This window comes from Haemaphysalis longicornis, unplaced genomic scaffold (assembly GCF_048455015.1).
Source record: "Haemaphysalis longicornis isolate Haplotype H1 unplaced genomic scaffold, Haemaphysalis longicornis Haplotype H1 scaffold_109, whole genome shotgun sequence".
Lineage (NCBI taxonomy): Eukaryota > Metazoa > Arthropoda > Arachnida > Ixodida > Ixodidae > Haemaphysalis > Haemaphysalis longicornis.
Window position 1 is genome coordinate 1 of NW_027526213.1, and position 22970 is coordinate 22970.

Sequence of the window (22970 nt, forward strand, 5' to 3'; positions counted from 1 at the left end):
ACCCAGGTTTGGAAGACGTTCTACAACTACGCGATCTGGTGTCACAAACGTGAGCGTAAATAATTAAATTATTATTGATACTCTCAACCCTCGCGTGACGGTCATAACAGGGAGAGAGTACAATTGTGAGTACAAACAGTAAACCGAAGTACAAGAAAGGGCCACTAGAAAGCAATGCACACAGGAAAACAGAATTGACAGTAGTTCAACCGTGACTAAAATAAGCATCGATTGCGCTGTCAAAAGTTTGCAGATCGGTACTATTACCAACATGGTGGGGTAAACGATTCCATTGTTGTATAGCATCCAGAAAAAATGACCATCAAAAAATACCAGGGCGAGCTTTGAAATGTTTAATGGAAGCGTCATGATTCGATCTCGGGTTACGTTTTCCGGGAAGGCGTGTGCAATCGTCTTTAGGTATTAAGGCGTTAAGCTGCTGAGCACGAGGTCGCGGGTTCGATACCCGGCCGCGGCGGCCACTTTTTTGATGGAGGCGAAAAGCAAAAACGCCCGTGTGTACGAGATTTCGGCGCACGTTAAAGATCCCCAGGTTACCAAAATTAATCGGGAGCCCTCCACTACGGCGCTACTCATCGCCTGCGTTGCGTCGGCGTGTTAAAGCTTACAACAATATCATAATGGTCTTTAGGTATTTTGATAGCCCTTGGAATATAGGAAATATTGTTTTAACCACCCGCCGCGGTGGCTCAGTGGCTAAGGCGTTGCGCTGCTGAGCACGAGGTCGCGGGTTCGATTCCCGGCAGCGGCGGCCGCTTTTCTGATGGAGGCGAAAAGCAAAAACGCCCGTGTGTACGAGATTTCGGCGCACGGTGGTCATCCCCAGGTGGTCAAAATTAATCCGGAGCCCTCCACTACGGCGCGCCTCATCGCCTGTGTTGCGTGGGCGCGTTAAACCCTACAATCAATCAATCAAGGAAATATTGTTTTAGGTTTTTTTCCGTCTTCTAATTTCCAGCGATTCTAAATTGCACGAATTCAGCATATCAATTACCGAATCCAGCCTTCTATATCTAGAGCATACAAACCATGCTGCCAGCCTCTGAATTCGTTCTAACTGGGTGACCAAGTGCTTTTGGGGAGGGCTCCAAACCACGGAGGCTTACTCCAGTCTCAGTCGAATATATGCTTTGTATGCAAGCAGTTTAAAATCTTTTTGGTGGTTTATGCAACTTCGCCCGTAGAAAACAGTTTTTTAAATGACTAAGAACAAACCGATTCAATATGACGATGCCAAGGTAAGTTCGTAATTGTCATCCCCAATTATTTAAAATAGGAAGTTTTACAGAGATTGTTGCTTTCGATGTTGTACTGAAAATTTAGAACATTGTTCTTGCTAGTGATGTGTACATATGTTGTTTTCTTGAAGTAATTCGCACATGCCATTCGCAACCCCACAATTTTAAATCTTGAAGGCACTTGTTCAACTGGAGTTGAATGTCAGTACTGCTTACAGGCGTATAAACCAAACAATCATCAGCATAAAGTTTTATCTTAACAGTTGGCTTTAGAATAGTGCTTATATCATTCATGTACAATAAAAACAACAAGGACCCAAGGACGGGCCCCACAGGCACAACTAAAAACACATCTAGCGTAGCTGACAAAGAACCATCAATCCTCACCGCTTGCTTGCGGTTATTCAGGTGCAATTCAATTGAAATTTTTTTCACTGAATCCCAGTTTTCACTGTAGAAAGCAGTTTAGTGTGGTCGACAACATCGAAAGCATTAGAAAAATCAATACAAATTACATCAACCTGTTGGAAATCGTCTATACCCGAGCGGAAATCATGAATTCTTTGAATGAATTGTGTAACTGTGGACTTGCCACTGCTACATGCATGCTGACAGACATTAATTGGCCTCCAAGTGAAGAATGATATGTTTGCTATAATATGCTCTATAACATTGAAGCAAAGAGACGTCAGTGACACGGGACGACATAAACCACGGGAAGGTATGACTATTGCGGAGAGCCAGTCCTGTCGAATAGAGGGGGTTTCCAAAGATTTTTAAAATAGAATAACGAGGAAGAACGATACAGATTCTGCATCTTGAAGTGCAGAGGTGCGCTGCCTGACACGAGAACATAGAACAGAGGAATTACACAGTACGAGGCGAGGTGAGGCGCAAACTATCAACTGTTCATTATTATGTGAAGGGGGTGGTTATATATGCTTGACATAAAAAAACACACACGTAAAAATAAGAGTAAAACGCTACACGTGACATGATATGTATTCCTCACATAGGAAACCTATTTCACCCGTCGAAATCCGGATTGAACGTTGGCTAACGCAATCTCCCTCCACTCGTGGCAAAGTTGCAAATGCTTTGAAGATTTCGCGGGCATTCTTGTCCTTGGAGCGAAACAAGATGGTTGTCCCCTCAAAATCAAGCGAACCATTCTTATCGCAACTCTTAACATGCGCAGCCAAATTTCCATTTACCGCCAGTTGTGAGCAAGCATTGTGATGTTCTCGTAATCTGTCGTTGAAACAGCGGCTTGATTGCCCCACGTATGACCGACCACAGGAGAGGTGGATCTTGTATACAATGCCATCTGTGCAGTTGACGAACTGGCGCCTGCGCCGTGTGCCACATTCGAAACCTTTTTTTCGTCTTCTGATTTGCACCCTTGAGCAGCAGTCCCTTTAGTATCAAAGGGGCAGAAAATACCACCGGGATATTATGTTTGGCGCCTCCCTTTCACAAGGCGGGAGCGTCCCGTTTCAAGCGAAGACTAACGGAGGATTCGCCAGGGCGCCGCGCCAACGCCACAAGCCTCGGCCAAGCCCCTCCACTAACTATACTCCCCAACCATTGCTAGCATACAACGACATCCTCTCTCACTACCGACTATCCCGCCATACAGTTTCCTCCCCCACATAAACAACTCACCAAAGAGGAAGGAGTTATATTTCGCCAGATCCAAGCCTTCCCCCACAACAAGCTCTGGCACAAAATACTCCCCACCCAATACTCCCCTCAGTGCATCTGCCCCACATCAGGAACACTATACCACATAGTGTGGGCATGCCCGAACATCCGAGACCTCCCTCCCAATCCCAACCCTGCCCCTTCACAGTGGGCGGCTGCGCTGACCAGCTCCGACCCCTGCTCCCAGCTTCGGCTGGTGAATAGGGCACGGAAGGCCGGCTACAGCCAGGGAGTCCTGAAATGAGGACTCCCCTCACTGGTCCGGAGTGACTGCACTCAACGGATGGGATAAAGTTTTTCCTTCTTCTTCTCCTTTCAGACCTTTATGAAAAGCAACATTGGAAGCTACTGTTGTAGAGCTGCTAAGTAGTAGCGACTTTTTTGCAAAAAACTCGATATTTCATAGGAATTCGCGCAACTTTGCTTATCTCGAAAGTCCGCTTATCTCCAAATATTTCCCTGTTTTTACTACTTCGAGTTGACGAGGTATTACTGTATTTTGATCAACAAATCTATAAACAGGAGAAATTTCGGATGTGTTTCTTCAGAGCGCCACGGCGATTATTGCGCCACGCCAGAAAAAAAAAAGCGAGCCATCTAGTATCGTTTTTTATGCAGCTATACGGTCTCAAATGATGCTGACGACTCAAAAATTGCTGAAGCTCCTCTGTCCGCTCCAGGCCAGGTGATGGACGCTATTGCTCAGGTTGTTTGTTGGGGCTCCTCACGAAGGAGCCGAGGATGCGTCGAATGCACTTGCGTGCTACGAAAGGTCTTGTCCGCCCAATGTTAATGAAGCGCACGGATCAAGGCGAAAATCACAAGCTTTTATGCCAGAAAATAAATTAATTTCCCCCACAAACCCTAGTGTTTTACTGATATTTTCAGCGAGGACTTATAGCGCATTGCTAAATTGTCATGTGTACGTGGACCGCGGCTGCCGCAATTACAATATCATGGCAGCTGCTGGAATGCGCCTCCCTTTTGACACAGAATTTACGGAATCAACTCGTTGTAAAATGACAGTGCCATTGATTGTGGGGCTTAACGCGCCGACGCTACACCGGCAATGAGGCGCGCCGTAGTGGAGGGCTACGAATTAATTTTGACCCCCTCAGGATTTTTAACGTGGGGCGAAATCTCGAACACACGGGCACTTTCGGTTTTAGCCTCCACCAGAAAAGCGGCCGCCGAGGTAAATTGACAGTCCCGATTTTACAAATTTCACGATTTAACGAAATAATTCCTGGCTCCCGGTGACTTCGTTAGATCGGGTTTCATTTGTAGATGAAATTGCGACTTTTTATTTTTGACGTACGTTTGCACAATATATAGTTGTGTTTGTTTATTTTTCGTGTTTTCTTTCTCAAAGATTTATCATTAACTCTTTTGTCAAAACAGCGAAGCTTTGAGCCGTTCCTAACTCTCTTGCATGCGTAATCACGCGAGTGACAATGAAAATTTGGAGTCGTATATCTCGTAAGACAGACAGGCTAGAAGAATTCTTTTAACTGATACTGTGTAGAAACACGACTGCCTTTTTTTCAACTTTTCACTACAAACATACTTCAGTCAACAAAAAGGTAATTAATTTTAGTTAAAAGTTAAATAAAGTATATTTGTTTGGCGCCTATAGTTGACCTGTTATTGACTAAAAGGAGAACATATTTTTGAGAACCATTCACATTTCCAAAACATTTTGAGAACACCTTGACCACAGGCATTAGAAACTATTTCCCTACGTGTGTGGTTTTAAAAACATTTATTTGATTGTATAGATACACACAATAACATAAAGGCGGGTGCCCTTTTCTTAGCTCAGATTGTTACGGGCGAACACTGGTACTATATCTCGGGAGATCAGGTGTTCTTGAGTCTCGATCTGGGGTTCTCAGCTGCTCTCGCATTGCATTAACGGGGATACAAGGGGGAGATTCGGTGCTGTCGGCGTGCCCGTACAAGGTTTATTTTTAAGGGTGTGTAGCGGGAGGTCTGTGCTGAAGTATATGGTCATGGAAGTATGTTTAAATATAGAGTGCGCCATAGCCATGCTTCACGGACTTGAGGGACGTGCAAGTGGTTGGTAAGTGGTGCCGTTTTATGATAGTGGAAGGTGTGGGTGTAGCTAGTGGGAATGGGGATTTTGAAAGGGGGTACGAGCTGTCGAAATTCACTGAATGCTCAGAGTTCTAAAAATTGTTCACCAAAGTGGAATAATCGCCAACGCGGAAGGGGATTGAGTGGAACATTCAGTATTGTAAAGAGGAAACTTTTACGTCTGGTAGATTTTGCGACTCATGCTATTGTGATTTGTGTAGGCTAATATATTGTTTTTTGTAAGGAACTATTGAATTGAATAATGACTGATGCTTAACTTCGTATCTTGAGAATATTGTGATCTTGCTTTGAATTCGTATCGCTTTAGTTATTTCTATCTTGTTTGTAGCCAGGTATGATACTTTCCATGACATGCTTATCATAGCTGCTATTCCTTGCTTGACTTATGATATTCTTTTGGAATTCGTTTCTCCAGTACTTTTATATTGACGCGTGTACTCATAACCAATGTATCATTTTGTGCTGCCCACTTTTAGCGATGTGTTAGCATGAAAGGTCCTGTCTGCGGTATTCAACTTTGGACCTTCCTTTGTAATCTTTTGTTGTGTAACAGTTTTTAGTGTTGTTCCTAAAATGAAGTACCAAGCTGTGAATCTCCAGATAAACTTCTGTGCGCTAGCAGGAAGTGGATATACAACTCCTATATTCCGCCATCAAAACAAATCCGGGGAACGTGATTAGTACGGAATAATGTTTTATGGTGCCTTTGCTGCGGCAAATAAATAAATCCCTCGTATCGGTTGCTGCGATCGGAAGCCTTTTACCAATAATTTGACACTGGGGTGGGTGCACATTAAACACTGGGGTGTATTTTACCTGAGCACACCTAAAAGAAAACCAAATGTCCTTCATATTTAACATTTGGTTTAAATATCGTAGAATTGAACTGATACTGGACCCAAGCGGGTGTTTTTCCTTCAGTTACCTTTGCGGTAATCAAGAACATTCTATACAAACGGAATCCGTCCAACAAGTGTGGTTTACTCAGGAATCATGCCCAGAGAAGAAAAGCTTGTGGTTGTACAAACTTATTTTATGGTGGAGGCAGGACCTAGTATACGTAATAATGTTTAAGTCGGAGAGTCCAATAAGTTGTTACGCAGCTGGCGCTGCAGATAAGTTGTTTTACAAATGGCGCTAAGTTAAATCTATTCAAAAACAACATATTTTTATTACAATTTAAAGCACCTACAGTACTTAGTCTTCGTACTGATCTCAGTGCAATGAAATATTTTAGTGAAAGTTTCGCTTGCGACAGTACAGCAATACGCCACATGGCCGTGTCTTGCAAACACTTCAATATTACGAGCCAAACTTAAATAAGCTTTTGGGACCATGTACTCGTTGAATGTCTCACCCGCTGCGGTGGCTCAGTGGATAAGGCATTGCTCTGCTCAGCACGAGGACGCGGGTTTGATTGCCGGCAGCGGCAGCTGCTTTTTATGGTAGAGGCGAAAACAAAAAACGCCCGTGTGTACGAGGTTTCGGCGAACTTTAAAAATCCCCAGGTGGTCAAAATCAATCCGGAGGCCTTCACTACGGCCCGCCTCAGCGCCTGCGTTGCGTCGGTGCGTTAAGCCCTAAAATCAACCAATCAATCAATCAATCAATCAATCAATCAATCAATCAATCAATCAATCAATCAATCAATCAATCAATCAATCAATCAATCAATCAATCAATCAATCAATCAATCAATCAATCAATCAATCAATCAATCAATCAATCAATCAATCAATCAATCAATCGTTGAATGTCTCGAACCTCTGCAAAATTCAAACGGGCTTCACTCGCTTCCTTTATTGCATGTACAGGTAACCCTACTACGTATCTTCCTTAATGGGAAGAAATGTCATTGAAAAATCGCAACCGACGCGGAAACCCTTCCTCATCAAATTTCATTATTACTTTTTAACTTTAAATTGTCACTATAATATGACCCGCGTATTAGCCCCACGTCAATTTCGTTTGCTTCTCAGCCACACTTCCCCGACACCAATTATTCCAAACTCTTTCTTTTACGTGAAGCATTTTTGAGCATAATAGATTACCTGATGCCGCTGCTCGGTCATTTGAATCAATAGATGCGGATCTTTACTTATCGATTTAGAGTTAATTATGCGCTCTACTATGTCCCTGTGGGGTGTCTTTACCACAATGCTTCAGAATGACTAATCAAAGTGGCCGAGTGTGGAAACTCAGCGAATTACACGGCAGAGCATTTTATCTGTCAGAAAAAGCGTCTGTGCTTGGATATAGGGCAGCTCAAAACGCAATTTACGCCTTTGTGAGTTGTGTTTACGCATATGCACTTCTATAGTGAAGTCACTACTTTGGCCAAATTCTCCAAATTGCAGCCTTCGTCCCTTCAATTTGTCATCCTGGAGCGCTGTTGCGAGGACTACGTACGAGGACTTCTTAGGGTGTATAATCTAGGACCTGATTGCTCTAGGACCTGATTAATCTAGGGCCTTATTGGAAGACCTGCTTGATTTCGTTGTTCGTGTGACCAACGTTATTACTATGGTGTTTTTTACCTTCGTTTCCTCTGTGTGCAATACCCCGCATTTTCCATACAGTGTCACTGAGCTTCGGTAATGTGTTGAAGCTAAGTGGATTTTATTTTTGTATGAAAAAAATTGTGGTTGCCTTTCAGCTCCGGATTAATGACTGAAGTAGTGAAAATACAAAAGTAACGTTTTTAATATTTTAGAATCCCGCGGTGGGCGGGTATCATGTCTATCCAGCCAAGTCCAGGCAGAAAAGTATGAAAGGCTTCTTCCGTTAGTCGTGACGTAAAGCCGCAGCGCGAACCTGCCTAGCGAAGGAAAAGAAGTGCCTTTGAAAAAAAAGGTCGCTTCTAAACTGGAATTTTGGGTGTCTTGTCCGTGTTCCTCTTACCTCGTTACAGGATTTTGTGAAATCGTGTCTGACCAACTGAGCGCTCTTGTTTCTTTGCCATTATGGTAGTTTTCTGAAGATATACTGAAGACAACAAAGATATTTTCAAACGAATGGTCTACCCACCCGGACCATATCACTGTTTATTTGGCACCGAAAGATGCCTTAATCGCTTAGAAGTTGGCCGCCGACAAAGCCTAGATTAGACAACTGATTTCGTTTCCCGAGTATGTTCGCACCCTGTCGGTGACAGGAACCGCTGTCTTCTCCTTGGGCCTCAATAAACAAAAAGCGTGAGAAACACTGCAAAGGCATATCTCGGCAAGGTTGCACCGTGCCAAGCGGTTTCTACAGTTCGGGTCAAATCGATCATGCTCTTCCAAACTCCTGTGTGCTTTGCGTCCCGGCGCTGCAGCTGTACACACCACAGTTGTGTACACAATGTAGCCCATGCTCAGAACTTGTACACACATTCCCGTACAGCGCTTTCCTTACTGCAGTTACTACGCCGCCAGCCTACTAGCCTCATTCGACATATACATGTGCTACCCTCACCACAGATTGCAAATCAACCCTACCCACTGCTCTTCAGCCCCTCTAGACTACACACTTTCATATCAGGATCCTCATATTCTACACAAAATGTCCATTTGCTCTATTTTAAGCGCCGATCACTTGCACTCTGAAGGCTACTTATTTCTGCCCAGCAATATTTGTATTTAGGGTGCCACTGCGAAAAATTTACAGGCACTAGGATATCCTATAAATGTGGTCCCTGCGGCTTAAGTAAACTCAATAGTAAGAGTCAGAAGCGTGAAACTTTTGTCGCATCATCAATTATTCTGGCATTGACATCAGCAGCCAAGTCCCGCACGCTACTCGCCGCCCAATCTATCTTTCCCCCGGGCCATTTACCACTCTCCACGGTATCTCTAGTGGTGTTTCTAAATCAACAATTCTTTTTTCACCGCCGATCAGTTAATGAATGCCCGTTACCTTCTTTGGGAGCTATTCAGACATTCAATCTTCTATTACTTCACCGCAGGTACTCCCGAAGAGAAATACTAGGGGTCGGCAATTTATAACCATAGCCAAAATACATAAACAGGTGCAACGCCAGAGAAACAGCGGAGCTGCCAGCCCCTCTCCCTTCGTGGGAAACTCGGCTGTTGCAACCCTCATGGATTTCCGGATCGTTTTGTCCGCAGCCTTTCATATCTCTCCCAAAATGGACCCCCTTAGCGGTGCTAGAACCCACGGCAACCTGCTTCGTGAGCTCACCGTCGCTAGCACGAACTCGGCGCCTGAGCTCCCCTCTTCAGGAGCGAACGCTCGTGAACTGACGAGAAGATCACGCCAGAGATGACGCCTCGAACGCTGGGCAGAGTGTTTCGGGAAGGCCCAGCAAGCCGACGCCGCGCCGACGCTCACGGGCGCTCGGTCATTCTTTTATTAATTTACTGCCGGTTTTTACATAATCACAGCAGCAACATTACAATGGAGGGAAAACCGACACACGTACAGCGCCACCATCCGGATGTGTTGCTTGGGCTACTTAGACGCAGAAATTTCGGTCTGTCTGTATGTCTGTCTGTCTGTCTGTCTGTCTGTCTGTCTGTCTGTCTGTCTGTCTGTCTGTGACCCAATTCAGCCACCCGGCCAAAGTGAAACAGAAGCTGCGCAATTGTCTTATATACCCACAGCTAAATATAAACATCTAAGTCCGGTAGCAATGTTTACACTTGCCAACATTTTGAACAAGAACAAGATATTACGCAAATATAAGACATAATTACGCAAGACATATAAGACATTACGCAAATCAATACATATGTGATATGTGCAGTATTACTTTATTGAAACAATATGAACACTTGGTTTGTGCGATAGCAAATGAAATACTACATCAACTACAGAAAATCGTCGCCTGCTGCTGCCCGCGCTACTATAGCTACTGGCGGGTTCAAGAAATAAAATGGGAACAGCAACGAAGGATTCCACTATATAGGTTCCAAGTTCCGCTTGGGACGCTTGTGGAGTAGGGCAACGTGGTTCTATAATAGTTGTAGTTGGGTGCTCGATTCACGCACGTCTCCGCCGTACGGCAGCTCTGGCATCGAGGTACCCGACTTGGTGCAGTGGAAAGCGTTAAGTTCAAATTTATATGAGCAAACTTCTACCGTGTTATCCTGGGAGGGACGAGACGGGAGAGAGACAGCAAGAGACGTGACCGGGAAAGAAAAGGGAGGCATTTACTTGACAGTGGCGCCAGTCGACTATCATCTTTCGTCGACATTTACAACGAAAGGAGCAGGTATGCGGCTATTTTTCCTTGGTATTTTTTTCTGGTAACGCTTGACGGTGGGACTAAAAGCATAAATAGTTCTGCTGTTAAAACGATGGAGCAGAACTCTGTTGATAGGATTGGGATTTTTTTCTCCATGAAGTAGCTCTTCATACTTTGAACTCTTCGTTGGCGGTGATGAAACAGGAGATAAGTCGGTGGCGACTGCGATGGCAGGATACGACACTGAAAACAAAACTGCATTCACAAATCCGTACAAACTGTTATGAATGGGCCAAGGACCACGCAGGCGGAGACGAACGCTGCTTAACACGTCGAAGACTATATTTAAGAGGGCGGAAGACAAGCACAGGACGTGAGCATAGTAGAGGTCGGGACGTAACAGAGAGGATGGGTTTCGGTCACACGTACACACAGTCTACAGTTCAAAGATACACAAAGTAACCTCGGAGTTCACAAGGTTCGAGAGCAATGCCTAATAGGCCAGTCAGCTCACTCTCAGTTGATCATGATGCGTTTCTAGGCGCTCCAACAGCAGGAACGGCAGCGCCCAACAGCCGGAATGGCGCGTCAGCAGTCGGCTCACCAGCACCTCGATGACGGCGCCCAGACGAGCTCTCGAGCCTTGGCGGAGGGTAGCGCGGTCCCGTCAAGGGTGGCCCAGGCGTCTCACGGGGTAGTTCCCACGGACTGCGCCCTGTTCCGCCGCTTCGCTTCCAGCCGTTGCCGTTCCAGCCTCCGCGATCACTTACGCGCGGCTCCTCTTCTTTGTCATCGTCGTTGTCTTTCTGCTGGCTCACTTTCGCGGCCAATCGCTCACGCTGCCATTCATCACATCACCCCCACCTTAAGAAAGTTGTTAGGGGAGCAAACAACTATTCTACTAGTCCCGGCCCCGGGTCACGGTCACAGCGCACTCAAGCACAGCATGCAGTCAGAAATAGTCAGTTGCACGATGGCTTGTCGCTGCCGGTTCATACGCATGGACTAAGGAAGCGGACGAAAGGTTTGTTCTCAAACTATCAGTGAGTAGCTTCCCTTAAACCGTGTCGTTTAGCATGTAGGCAGCGGTAACTTGTCCGTCGTTCTCTGGATGCAGATGTGGCATGAGCGCACAAACCGCTTAACATCATTTTGCAGATCCGGCCAGTAGAAGTTGTCTAAAATTCGCTGACCAGTCTTGCGAATGCCCGCATGTCGAGGTGTGACGTTCTGATGTGCCGCCCGGATGATGAACTCCCGGAAGATTTTCGGCACTACCATCTGCTTCACCGTCTTTCCAACTGCAAATTGGCACTCTCGATATAAGAGGCCTTCGCTTTCGAGGAAAGTGTAGCGGTGACCTCTTGCGGACCGAGACTCCCTCCCAACTTTTCGGTAACAGGACCTCAAAGTGTAGTCGTTGCGCTGCTCTTAGGGTAGTCGATCTCGGTTGTAAGGAGTGCACGAAGGCGGTGGCACGTTGGACCGTGTGGTCTGCGGTCGTTCAGTCCTTGCAACAGCGGAAATCAGATAGCAAGGCTCCGAACGTAGTGTTCGTCCCAGGCTGCTCTTCAGTGTTTCCCTGTCGCCAGCCGCTTCATACTCCCAGTCACGATCTGGGTGGTGAGGCTCCCTGACGCCTGGAATATTGCCGAGAATCAGGTCGTATATGGGACGACTCATGCAGGCTGCGGTGATCTCTCCCACCAAATAGGGCGTGTGGACCTGGATCTTTGCTTCTGGGACTTCCTGGACGGAGCCGTCAAGAAGAACAACTCGGCGTGTCACCCCAGTCAAGCAGTTGCCGTCGACCATATCTCGGCGGACGATGGCTGTGTCACTAACAGTGTCTCGAAGCACGCTGGCGAATTTTCCTAGCACTCGTCCAGGAACAACTGGCATTCCCTTGACGAGAAACGGTGAATTTCTACCGCTGGTGTTAATATAGTTGGAACCACGTCCAGTTGTGCGCGACATCTGGTCCCTGTGGAACTTGGTTTTTGAGACTCTCTTTGGAGGCTCGTAAATGGCACATGCGATAACTTTATCTTGGTCTCCTGACCCGCTTCGACAATTGTCGGAACTGCCACCTGGGCGGCCATGCTTGGAGCAGTTTTCATGTTCTTTGGTCACAGTGCGACAGACTTGCGCGCGTTGTCCACGACGATCGCCTAAGAATACTTCTGTGTTGCCTTTCCCCGGTGTGTTGGCTGCACCCTTCGTAATGTCCGGCGCGTCAGTTGGAAGCTTCCCTAAGTTCCCAAAGCTCTGCGCCTCCAGGAAACGGTCCGTGACGTCTGCCAAGGCATCCAGGGTGGCACACTCGCGTTCCTTCAAGAAGGTGACGAGTCTCGGGTGGCAACAACAGTAGAATTGCTCCGAGATTAACAAATCGCGGAGACCTTCGTAGGTCTTGGAAATGTTGGCCATTTCCACCCAATGATCGAAGTAGCTCGAGAGCCTCGCCGCAAACTGCTTTCCCGTCTCGCCATCTTCAGCCCGGGCCTTCCGAAACATCTCCTGGTACGCCGTTGCCGTGCATCGGACCCGCTGCAGCAGCGCTTTTTTGACCTTGCTGTAGTCAAGCGAGTCCTCTGCAGTCATACTGCCAATCACGGTGAGCGCTTCACCGGACAAGTACATACTGAGGCAGACGACCCATTTTTCCAGCGGCCACCCTTGCCCAGTCGCCACGCGCTCGAACTGCTGCAAGTACGCGTGTAAGTCATCGCGCCTCTCATCAAATAGGGGCAGGAGCTTCTGTGGATTCCCGAAGGGCACATTTGGGTTGGTTTCGTTCCCGGCAGTAACGACGTTGGTGCTTTGCGACCCTTCTTGAAGACGAATCTTCAACTCCAGGATCCGCATTTCTCTCTCGGCAGCTTCCTTGGCCATCTGGGCAGCTTCCTTTGCTATCTCGGCAGCTTCTCGCCGTCCCTCTCTTTCTCGTTCAGCAGCTTCACGGAGTGCCTCTCTTTCAGCTGCCCTCTCTGCACGCTGCTCCGCCCGCTGGGCGTCGATCCACTGGCGAAGTTCCAGTCCTGAGAGACCCAGCTGCGTCCCGATCGCCACTAGCTTCTCCACATCCATGCTAGTCTTCATTGACGTGTTCTCACAGCACTCAACGTTCTGCAGATGTTATGGGTGGTATCCTGGCAGGCTCGCCACTTTTGTTATGAATGGGCCAAGGACCACGCAGGCGGAGACGAACGCTGCTTAACACGTCGAAGACTATATTTAAGAGGGCGGAAGACAAGCACAGGACGTGAGCATAGTAGAGGTCGGGACGTAACAGAGAGGATGGGTTTCGGTCACACGTACACACAGTCTACAGTTCAAAGATACACAAAGTAACCTCGGAGTTCACAAGGTTCGAGAGCAATGCCTAATAGGCCAGTCAGCTCACTCTCAGTTGATCATGATGCGTTTCTAGGCGCTCCAACAGCAGGAACGGCAGCGCCCAACAGCCGGAATGGCGCGTCAGCAGTCGGCTCACCAGCACCTCGATGACGGCGCCCAGACGAGCTCTCGAGCCTTGGCGGAGGGTAGCGCGGTCCCGTCAAGGGTGGCCCAGGCGTCTCACGGGGTAGTTCCCACGGACTGCGCCCTGTTCCGCCGCTTCGCTTCCAGCCGTTGCCGTTCCAGCCTCCGCGATCACTTACGCGTGGCACCTCTTCTTTGTCATCGTCGTTGTCTTTCTGCTGGCTCACTTTCGCGGCCAATCGCTCACGCTGCCATTCATCACACAAACGTTACCTACAAGACGAATTGACAGAGCATTCCTGTCTCGGAATTTGCCGAACTTTGGTTTACTCTAGAACTTCATCTGTTGCTGTTCTACTATCCCGCAGTAATGCACTACACCGCATGAAGTGTTTTAGGCGCACTCAGCACGAAGGCTCGGTGTTTTCAAATGGGCTTCAAAAGCCACAGCCAAGCCTGCTACTGGCCGTCGTGCAGCCGAATTTATAACTTCACGCGCAAGGTGTGTCGCGCAGCAGATCCGCGCTCGATTAGTCGGCCAACATTTCAAAGAAATCAATTGTTGAGCTGTACGTTCTCTCATTGAACTCCTTAAGTTCCACTCTCCTCCCACACTGGTGGTCGCTGGAGAGAGGAAACAGGCTGGCAGGAAATGCTGGCACGCCCTTCCGAGGGCTTTGCGGCCACAAGTGAGTTGCCCCTTACGGACGTAATGCAGAACAACAATGAGTCGCATGACGGCCTGGCAGGTAAACGGCCAGAGCACGTCATCCACCTGGGATGCGCGATCCAGAGACGTTGGGGACGGAAGTGGCACTCCTTGCGACGCCTTACAGCAGCTTGCAAAGGAACGGGCAAGTGACTCGCGAGGGCGCGCCTTCAACTTCCAACTCCCCCACATAGGTACTACCTAAGGCGTCAGAAACCCTACAGGTAGCACTTAAAACTTCGTACTTTGCGGTGTTTCCTGTTTCGAACATTTTGTTGAAACCACGAGGAAACAGTGACCGAAACCCACAGTGGCAGTTTCCCAAATACACCTTGCACGTAAAATAATGTGTTTTTATTATTTGAGTAAATGTTTGTGAGGCCTTCGTAGTGAGTGCATCACCTTCTGGTTACGGACAAATGTCGCAACAATTGTAAAAAAAAATGCCTGCTCCCGGGTCGACGCTGATACTAAGCCCCTGAGATGACCGCTACGAGTGTTGGGTGGGAATAGTTGTTATAAAGTAATATTAACAATCATTTTGCAATGACTAACCCACTTAATAGCTTATGTATACTCTAGACGCTACAGAAAAGATGCCCTTGAAAAACCGCAATCTTTCGTCAGTGCAAGGAAGGGGCCAAGGAAGGAAAGGTAGAGGCTAAAAGATGAAGCGCCCGTGCGTCGAGATTTCGGCACACATAAAGATCCGCATGCTGTCAAAATAAATCCGCAGCCCTCTATGACGGGGAGCTTAATAGCCCAGCTGTATAATTTCGCAAGGGGCCACAGGCGTTTACGGAGAGGACGTAGGGAGAGAATTAAAGGGGATAGCACGGTCGGGGAAGATAGGTGCAGGCAGGCGAAAAGGGCGATGACGGGGTGTAAAGAGGAAAGGGAGGAACTAAACATTGTTTAGGAAAGAAGAGAAATGAATAGAGATTCGCAAGCAGATAGAACCGGAAGATATACATGTATACGCCGTGACCGAGACGCACCTACGAGACATGAAAGAACCTCCGGTAATCGGAGAGTATGTACTAAAGGCTGTAACAGGACGGCTAGATGGAGAAAAGGTGGTGGAGTGGGTATGCTTATATGGCTGGGGGCTATTGCAGAAGAGTGAAAAAAGGCTTTAAAGAACATGTGTAGGTGAATGGGATAATGGGAGGAGGGAGGGGATTTTAGGAATGTCGTACGTGTAGACGGGTAAGGAGAGAAAACAACAAAATGAAAAACTGGGGACATGTCTTAAAAAAGACATCGAGGATTTTAAACGATCCGGGGAGGTACTATTGATTGGGGACAAGAACGCCCACATTAAAGAGCTATACGGATACAGAGACTGCAGCGAAAATTTAATGCTAGTTATGTGTGAGGACTAGAACCTGACCATAGTAAATAGGAGACAAAAATGCGAGGGTCAAATGACGTGGGAGTGTGGTAGAAGACATTCGAATATTGACTACTGGTGCCTCTCGAGGGAATTTTATGAGTGGTTAGATGGAGTGAGTATAGATTAAAAAGAAGGTCACAGTCTGGGCAGTGACCACAAGCGTGTGAACCTGAGTTTTGGGAAACTGGGGCGAGCAAAACTGGACCTACCGGAGCAGTAGTCAAGGTTAAGCAGTAAACCAATTGCGGTTATAGTCAAAAGCATGGAAATTGACATAGAGTGCAATGCGTGGAAAAAATGGGAGTATGACAGGATGATCAAAACTATGCAGGAAAAAACAGCAAAGGCAGAGAGGGCCAATCAATGGAGGAGATTGAAAACACCAAAAAGATGGTGTGGAACAAAGAAATCAAGGAGGCGATAGAGAGACGTAAACAGGCGTCTAGAGAGCACAGGCAGGCCAAGAGGATGGGGAGACATCAGGAGTACGTGGACCTAAAATGGGAACAATATGAGCAAAGGAAACTGGAAGTGAAGGAATTAGTGCTGGCGAAAATAAAGGGGGACCGTGGGCGATGGGTAGCGACAATAGAAGGACGGTTGGAGACGCAAGGAAAAGGTTTTGGAATCATGTGCGGACATTAAGGAAGCTTACGAGTTCCACAGAAGGTGGTACTATAAAAAACGAACAGGGACAGATGGTCAAACGAGAGCACGCATTGGTATACCGGCATGAAATTATCATGGATAAATTATTAAGGCGGATGAAGGGGTCCCGCAGCGTCACAGAGACATCACGACGGGCAAGCCGGAGTGTCTGGAGATGGATGGGAACAAAGTCATAAACAAAAAATCGGAGAAGGTCCCCAAAAATACCGTGGTAGGCACGGGGTGTATATCGGTGGAGTTCATCAACCAACTACGGCCAAAGAGCAAGGGAAAGCTAGTAAATGCCATCAGCACAGGGATAGAAAAGAATGCAATACCGCAAACGCGGCAAACGAGGAGGATGGACTTTCTGTACAAGGGCAAAGGAGACAAGACTAAACCGATAAAGTACAAGCCAGTCATCGTCCCGTCAGTGCTGTACAGGTAAGGAATACAGGTAGTGAAGTTCGAACTAAAGCAGTGGGTTGAAGAACATAGGATACCAGGGGAACTTCAAAATGGGTTCAGAAGGAACCGAAGAGCAGATGTCAATTTATTTGTAGTAAGCAAATGCATAGAGGCGGGGAAGATGTTAAACCGAACTTTGTGGTTAGCCTTTCTGAACAATAAGGCGGTGCCTGATAACGTAGAAAGGGAGTGGCTATAGATAATACTGGAAGACGAGAAAGTGGGGACAGAATTTATTAACTAACTCAGGGCACTATACCAGGAGAACAAATAGAGAATACTTTGGGAGGGCTCACATAAAATAAGCCTGCATACACCTACAAGAGTTTGTAACAAAGACGTCCTCTCTCTCCGCTGCTGTTCATGATCTACATGGCAGGGTTCTAAAGGAAGCTAGAGGGCACTGCGCTAGAGTTCGACGTTCATACATAAAAAACGGCCAGGAGGTCGATCAGTGAGTTCCAAGATTAATACATGCAGACGACTTACTCTTGATGCGGACAACCGGACAGATATGTAGGGCTTGATGGATATATGCGGTGAAGAGGCGACTTATTAAGGTCTATCCTGTAGCAGAGAAAATTTTGGGATGATGGTGTTTAGCGACGGCACGGAGCACAAAACAGTATCAGTGCAACAAGTAGAAATACCACGGGTGAAAGAGTATAAATATTTAGGAGTATGGCGCAACAACAGGGAAGATTACACGCACGCGCATGAGGCTCACTTTACGACGAAAGAAAAACGGAACGCTGCTATAATGAAGCATAGAGCCTTCTGGGGATACAACAAATACGAGGTGGTAAGGGGACTCTGGAAAGGGGTCATGGTACCAGGATTAACGTTCTGAAATTCTGTTCTGTGCATGAAACCAGAGACCCAAGCGGGATCGGAGGTAAAGCAATGGGCGGTTGGCCAATGCGCCTTAGGGACCCACAAAGAAACTATGAACGAAGCAGTGCAGGGGGATAAGGGCTGGTCGTCCGTTGAGCAAGGGAGGCGCAACGCAATATCAAATTTGAGGAACGACTTCGTGACTTGGAGGACGAAAAATGGCCCACCAGAGTTTTTATGTACCTGTATAATATGAGCATGGATACGCGGCGGATACGGAGGACCGCACAGCGGATGAAATGGTACGGAAAATCGGAAGGGCAATTACGAAACAAGTAAAGGCAGCAGAGATGACGAATTGGGACGTAGAATAGAAGCGAAAAAAAACCTTGGAGGCTTATACAACAGCGAAACTGAAAATCAGGAAGGAAGGTTTAAATGCAATTCCAGAGGCAGTGCACTGCCCTTTGAAGTACGGGCTTGGTGTCTGAGAACCGGGCATTCGCGGCCATCTATACGGAGCAGGATGAAACATGTGAATGCTGCGGAAGAAATCCGGAAACTATATACCATATTATCGGGGAGTGCACAGAGATACGACTGTCACGGGGCGCGTGGGAAACAGTGTGGCAAGGGCTTTAATACTTGGAGTGAGCGGTAGCCTCAACTCTAGGTCCATAGAGGTGACGAAGAGGCGGCTGGAATGGTAGTGGAGGAAAGCAGGGAAGAGATCACTACGTAGAGGGAGTAATGAAATGGATGAGAATTCGCAACTGCAGGGGGGCGGACAACGGGGCGGAGGTAGCGATGGGAGTTTAAAACAGGGGAGGGGGAGATCTGTGGGAAGGAAATCTACAAGTTTAGGTATGGGTGGGTAGAGTAAGTGGAAAAAAATAGGCAAATAGGTCGCTGACATCCGACATCCTGCTCGAAATGAGAGCCACTACTACCACTACTACTACTGTTACTACTACTACTACTACTACTACCACTACTACTACCACTACTACTACTACTACTACTACTACTACTACTACTACTACTACCACTACTACTACTACTACTACCACTACTACTACTACTACTACTGCTACTACTACTACTACTACTACTACTACTACTACTACTGCTACTACTACTACTACTACTAATAATAATAATAATGATAACGTTAACATTTATAATATTATTAATAATATTAATAATAATCAGAATCTTCTCGCAGGTGAAGTTAAAAAATTTGGTAACAGTTTGCCACACTCGTATCACACACCAGCACTATCGTCCCCAAAATGGCGTCAAGGCAGCCTCACCAGTCGAGAACCTCTGCAGTGAAAAAGCAGTTCTACCCCACAGTCCGATATTTTACAAAATAAAGGGGAAGCCTTAGCAACATTGTCACAGTTGTAAAAGGGTAAGCTGAAATGGTAGCGGCGCAGCGGGAGGAAGGACGGATGCGGGTATGCAGTGGCCTGCTGTTAGGCTTAACCAAGCTTTGTGGTTTAACATTGTGAAAGATCCCCACGGCGTCATTCGTAATGAATTTGACGGTGCTCGAGAGGTCGTTAAGTTTACCGTTGGGGCTGCCAAAGCTTAAGCCTGAACATTGTCTAACACAGGCAGTTTTGCAAAGATTTTCCCAGTATAACGACAGAACAACCAAAATATACAAAGGGCAAACAAGATGATGTCTCTTTAATTCCCTCATTGTAAGCCATAGGAGCACATATGTATTAAGCAACTCGAATCAAGTTCGCGGACAGTGGAATGGCAGATAGCGGCAGAGCTTTAGTGAAGTCGACTGCAAAAAAAAATGTGTGCCTGCTCTCGACGCTTAGTGATGGCTTGGTAGTTCAAAAGGGTACAAACCCACAGAGTAACTAATGACCACGTCAATGTGTAGGTCAGCATTTCATAAGCGGCAATGTGTGCTGCTTTCGTACGATTTCCGTGGTTAACACATCCAAATATACTGTGGTTATAATTGATCGACTGATGGATCATTGGCGTTCACAGGGACGAAGCTACACCTGGGCTACGAGCAGCGCCGTAGTAAAGGGCTCCGAAATACGTTGTCCACCTGGGGCTAATTTCAGTGCGCCGATGTCTTGACAGACGGTCGTTTCGCTTTCCACCACCATCTGAAAATCAGCCACGATCTCCGCGATCAACCCCTATCATTGGGCTAAGCAGCAGAACACCTTAGCAGCGCAGCGACTGAGGCAGGTATCTCTGATTTTCAAAGAGAGTAGTTTTAATTGAATTGTCCAACAGCCAAAATTTAAGATTTTAAAAATATATGTTATTCGATCTAATCGGTTGCTGCCCGAAAGAAAATTCTGCCGCGTACCTGTGCTCTGTGCTCCAAATGAACGGCTGCCATGGCCCGTATATGCCCACCTTATTCATCGAGAAGGAAACCCCAGACACCATGGCGCAGCTGTTGTTGAGATTGGTCGTCATCTGAACACGCAATTTTGTGCGACCATCACATTTAGAGTTATTGAGATGATCACTCCGATAACCCTATATTGAGTCGAGGGGGTTTCGGTCAAGACCAGAGAAAGAGCTAGTTTGGGAATTGCGTGGGGTAAAATTGGCAGCGCTTGCCGCTCAGCTCAGGTAGCTGTTCTGATTTGATAACTCCTGGGTCAGTTGGAGTTTCAAAACGGCGACATTATTTCGACTGAGGAATTCGGTGTAGGCCACTGGAACGTACAATAGCAGTTGTAATTTCGTTTAGAAAACTGCATAGGGAATACAATTCAAATTTTACGGGCCTCAAAAGGTGGCAAGTCAGTAAGGAACATAGGGAATTATATAACGCAGGACTGTCGTCAGGAGTAATGCGATGTATTCAAAGCTGCCAGCCCACAACTGCCCATAACTAGTAGTGCAGTGCAAGACCTTACTTGCAAATTTCCATTCGTTCTCGGCCACAGGATCTTCTTCCTCACTAACCACTGATGCTCCATCAAACTGCGCAGACGTAACGACTCAACGATGGACGATCTTACCCGTACTGACACATTCGCTTTCGGTGAGATAAAGTATAGCCAAATCGCACCCCGTAGAGACGTCGCAAACGTCTGCTGTTTTCCCACCGGGAATACTAACTTATGGTCCGGCGTCCGCAACCCATGCTTGTGTCCGCAATGGGAACATCGCACATTTTTTCAATTCAGTAATTGTGCTGCAAAGATGGCTCGACTGCGAAGAATGTTTTTTCATTCTTCCTTGGAACATCAGCAGTCGCATTTGCGACAAGTTCCATGCCGAGTAATACGGCCGTTAACTCATAACCAGGGTGTTGAATACGTTAGGCAAGCGCTTGCTGATGGCAGTTTCACCATAGCCTAGAGGGGCAGCCGGAGCAGTGATGTACCATGTAGGCGTCGCAGCTCTAGGGCCGGCATTGTATTTCACCTGGCGGAGTAGCTGCACCTCTTCGGATGATGTGGCCACAGGAGGTTCATCGTTGATGGAAGTCGACAAAGGGCGGGTTCGAAACTCTAGTGTGCTGCTTCGTGGGCTGCCTGTTTGCCGGCTGTTGCGGTCACATGACCTGGAACCCAGGCGATTCAATATCGTCTATTTGAGCGCGTCAACGTGAAGAAATATCGCGTGGTCCTGAGGGTGTTTGGAAATTTGGCATAACATTTCTTCGAAAACTTGGAATGAATAAATGAGAATTATGGCTTACTGTTATGACAAAGACAAGTTAATTTTGTGTTTCCTGACCCGTGCCTAGGGAAATGTCTTTCTGTTGTTTCCATTCAAGTTAAAGTTCAGGTGTATTTGTGTGGTGTCACTTTCGATTATGCTTGTGGTCACGTGTATTTCTGTAAAAGTTTGTGATCACTCCTCTCCTTTATAGGTGCGTCCAGCTCTTGCAGGATGTGACACTTGAAAAAGAAAACGCAATGCCATACAATCCTTACGTGCTTCTGGAGAGGTTTGTAGTATTCATAACTCTAGAAGATAGGAGAACATGGAAGCGAGGATTTTTACGTTGATAAATATTTAAAGAAAATATTGGTCAACTTCCGGCAACTAAAAAGGGTAAAATTCAGTTGTGTTGCTGGCATCGCTCGTTTCGTGCTAACTAAACAAGCATCACCTTTTCTATTAAACATCTGTACTAAACTGTTAGCACATTTTTTCCTGCATCGCATACACTGTTTGAGAACTTGCTGTACCCAAATGGTGGATGTAAATAACAATCGAACTTCTATTGTTAGTACATCGCAATTTAATAAACGCGTAACTCACATGCGAAAGGAGTGGTGAAACTGCTTCCGAGGAACGGAAATTTACAGATAACGATGTACAAACCCTCCATGGGACCTGTAAGATTGTGCGTTAGCCTGGTTTCTATGTGCTCGTCTCTTCGCACACACTACATACCAGGAGCGACGCGTACACCTAGAGCGTCACTCCTTCTCTATGATCTGATCTCTCCTTGAGGGCACCACATAATCGTTCCACTGCACAAAAACATTGCTCGTGACGGTCCCACAATCTCCACACTGTCACGTGACGGATCGGCTATGATGTTGGATATAGTCTACATTGGCCATTTGTATGGGACATTAGGTATTCGTGTTACAGACGGATGGAAGAGCAAGAGAGCGTAGGTAGCAGAGCATTGCACACGGACAAAACAACCAGGTGATACAACCTCCGCCTTGCGTGGCTTACATTTTGCATATTTTTAATACCGCTTAGAACGCAGTGTTTGATACTAGTTGTAGAACCCGCAGCAAGGTGCCCACGGCCGAGCGGGACCTGGAAACCACCAGGGGGTGCAGGTTCCCATGCAGCGATTACGGCCGAAGGGACGGCAGGGGCAGCCAGGAGGGCATCTGTCCACACGTAGGTCCGATTCGCACTAGAAAGAGATTATGTGGGCAAAAAAGAGTCATTTATGGGGTCACATAGTGATTCTTATGACGCCATTACAGCGGTAAGGGGAACTCACACTTGTAAAATACACGAGAAAAGAAAATACCAGAACATCCCGAAGTTAATTTTTATATGAGAGAGTTCTCTTTGTGCTTCGTTATACGGCTATCCGAAAGAAAATATACCACCTAAAACAATACTTTGCTGGACTATTCGCTTCAGAATACACTTTTATGAATTCCGCACGGATGGTCAGAA